Genomic DNA, 3,771 nt, shown 5'->3' with positions numbered 1-3,771 from the left:
GACTTGCATGGTTGTATTCATGAGATTGCATATGTTTTCATGTGTATTACTTTGAATATAGTAATTTTTTCGTATTTATTTTGATTTTTTTTCAGTCAAGGAAAAAATTATACAAATTAGTTCTTTGATTTTTTTTTTTTTTTTTTTTGTCTTCTATTCAAAAATTTTTGTTACACAGCATTTTTGTAGTCATGATGGGGGCATCATAATATCAGCCTATATAAAAAAATTCTTAGATTATTATATTTACTTTTTGATGTTCAAAGACAAACAATTTCTTTTTTGGACTTGTGCATATTCATATAGAATAAATGTTTCTGGTAAAATCAAGTATGTATTTTATTAGATGAACTGAGTTGTGGTCTCCATTTATAATAGCTTTTTTAGTCTTATTGGATAAGTAAACTTTTTGAAAATGCTTCACTTAAAACTGTCTTAACTGAATAATGTTGGAAAACTCGCTTGTTTTCCAACATTTCAACAAATATTTAAAAACTAGTTTGAATGCTTTTATGACTATAATGGTTATTATAAAGAAAAGCTAAGGATAGTTGTTGATTTCAGATAGTTTGGTTTATAAAATTGATCTTTGCTAACAATATAAAAACATAAATCAATTAATTATGCTAAGGGTTTTTTTCCCCTTTACTTGGAAATTTTTCTTATGAATAAAATATCAAGGTAAGAATTTATCTTATTGGCAGGAAATTGATAAGTTGTGTTTTTTTCTTCTTCCTCTTGCTTGAAAATGGTTTAGAAAAATTTTTTCAGAAAATTTGGAAAATCATTTTATTATTTTGACATAAATGCTGGATTAAGGTGTTAAATGTTGTCTAATGTTACATTTCTTGAAAAATTTTATGTAGTAAATTGAATATAAAATTAAATTTTGTTGTAGATATGTACTTGAAATAACGATTTTTCGCACTGATTTTCAAATAGCTCTGATATGTGTTTGAAGGCAAGCATCCGAAGAAAAGTAAAACTAAAAACTTGGTTTAATAATTTTTCAAATATGCGTAGGAAGAAATATAACACTGATTAAAATGAAAGTAACACTTTTATTGCGACAATCGATGTGGCCATAAGTGACATTTAGCCCTTAAAACGTAAACTCAATCTACATGAAATAGTATTAGTTTTTATAACGACCGCCACTGTACATATTTTAATTTAGGAACAATTTTTATAAGGATAGAATAATAACGTTATATGAATTACATACATAGCTTTAAATCCAAAATATGTTAACGCGACAATGATTGAATTTCCTTATGAAAATGTGACAACGATTCAATATTCATCCTGCAGATATACAAAGGACAGTTTCCTACAGAATTCTCAAATTATATATTGATATCATGATTTTTTAATTACATCGGAGAATTATTGTTATCAATATTATAAAATTGTAATCGTATTTTCTTCTTAACCAAAATATGAAAATAGGGGTGTGCAGTTTGTGCCATGGTACAGATCGTCAATTCTTAATCATAATTTTGAAAAACTGACGCACGCTATATTTCTGTCGGCTGGAATATAATAGAATGGAAAATGAATTTCACCAGATTTCTCATTTCTTACCTTCAAATTGTATACTTCATTTTCTAGGGTCTAAAAAATTTAAACGGAATGAAACAGCAATGCACCATTTACCATTTTTTAATCCACGTGATTTTTTTTATCTTCTACTGCATTTTAAATATATATTGAATTGAAAAAAAAATGTTTATGTACATTGACCTCAGATGGTTAATATACGATAGTTAATAGAGGTTAATATACGATATATGTATATAAGCACGGAGGTCGCCAAAATATTTTTGTGCAGAGCACCGAATATTCTAGAGCTGATACTGAGCAAAAGAGTTTGTTCCATTAACTAATGCATTATAAGCAATTAAGGTATCAGAATCCAGTATTTTAATCTATGTGGGGCAAACAATACACAAGCAAATTGTTCCGAAATTCAGCCGTCTGTTAAAGATTTCAAAAACCTACCCTTATCTAAAAAGTATCCCGTGATGACAAGAATTCGAATTGTTCATACCTATTTAACCCCAGGGGTGTTTGTGCTCCGGGGAAACCCCGGAATTCCGGGGATTTTGAACTTCGATACCCGGAAATTCCGGGGATCGTCGTTCAAAAGGAAGTAAGAATAATAATGAATTATTTATTTTGATCTGGGTAATTTTGTTTGCTTTGAAGGCAGAAAACGCAAGGTCAGTGTGTGTGGTGAAAACTTTTCCTTTCTTTCTCCAAAGGCAGTGATAATGCGTGAAAAGGGGGAAAAAACTTCTTTTTTGTTCTTTCCTTATTGCGAGTTATGACTCATTCCCCCGGTTCTCGGACATTCTCTTCTGGATTCTTTTCGGCAAGTAGGCGCGGCAGAAAAAAAAGGGAGAGACTTCGTTCGACCAGATGTGCGATCACGTGACCTGGGTTCAAAGGTCTTAATTTTGCAAAAAAAGTAATTCATTGAACTTTTATAATTAGGTCATTCAATACTTCATAATTGTAATTTTTCATTTCTCCCCCCCCCTTCTTCTCGTAACTCCAAAATGTCGGTAGTAAGTCCGTAAAAGTTTCAGGGGATTTTTTGGGGTCCCACAAACACCCCTGTAACCCAAAAGAATTTTTTTACGTTTGGATCCTGAACATATTCGTAATAAATGTAACTGTATTTCAAAATATGCGAGTGCCAAATTTTTATGATTCAAAGACAAGTCCACTTTGGAGCGATAACTGTAACCTTAAATGTCATTTTAGAAGATATTTTTATTAAGATATAACCATATATCTAAAGGATGATTGCCATGCAATTTAATATTAATGATTATAATGATATTGTAAGCTAATTTTTAGAATACGATTTGCATTCAACGAGCACTCGGCTCTTGTACTTTAGAACCCAAACAAACCAAGTTGTTTATTTCCTCCTGTTTGCCTGTCCAAGTAAGCAAGTTCAGTTCCAGACGCATGAGGCAGATGTCTCCCGCATGCGGTCCCAGAACTGTTTCTAATTGGAATCGCCTCCGCACCCAGCAGTGCGTCGGACCCCCAAATAACGCCACTGCCGTCCTTTGTGTTGAAACTCATTGCGCATATCTGTAACAGAGCGGAACAGTGTTCCGGAGCCGATTAACATGGCCTCTCTCTCTCTCTCTTTTTGAAAAAGGTCCTTTGGCTGGTCGATAATTATTCGTTCGGAACAGCCCGAGGGTGACTTCTGACATTGATGAATGAGAGGGCCGGTCCGCTCGCAGAGGTTCCTCATCCATTTGCTGTGGGCATGTCCTCCAACTATTTTCATATTCGTACAAAGATTGCATCTCCAAGAGAACCCCAAATAAAAGAGAAAAAAAATGTATATGTATATCCCTTGTCCTTCCAAAGACTCACTTTTGGAGTTTTAGAGAGCAGCGGAGTTTCGGAGAAGTCGATCACACTCGTGTGAGGTTTAAAAAAGTAAAAAATTTCACATCTGACCCTGTTTAAATGAATAGAATTTCCGATGAATAGAAGTGTGCAGATTTCTCCATGTAAATGAAACTTATATTATATGATTGTTGTTTTTTATTAATGCAAATAATAATCATTAATCATATAGAACACAGTATCATAAGAATATACATTTTTTCTTTCTTTAAATATACAAGATGGCCATAAAAGCCTTTTTTTTTCTCGTATACGTAGTAAAGATAAAGTATAGTAATCGTTCCTAAATAATATTCCTATCGTTCGAAAAATATAGTCTTCGAAATGTTCGTC

This window comes from Argiope bruennichi, chromosome 8 (genome assembly GCF_947563725.1).
Source record: "Argiope bruennichi chromosome 8, qqArgBrue1.1, whole genome shotgun sequence".
Taxonomy (NCBI): Eukaryota; Metazoa; Arthropoda; class Arachnida; order Araneae; family Araneidae; genus Argiope; species Argiope bruennichi.
Note: the sequence above shows the minus strand (reverse complement) of the source record.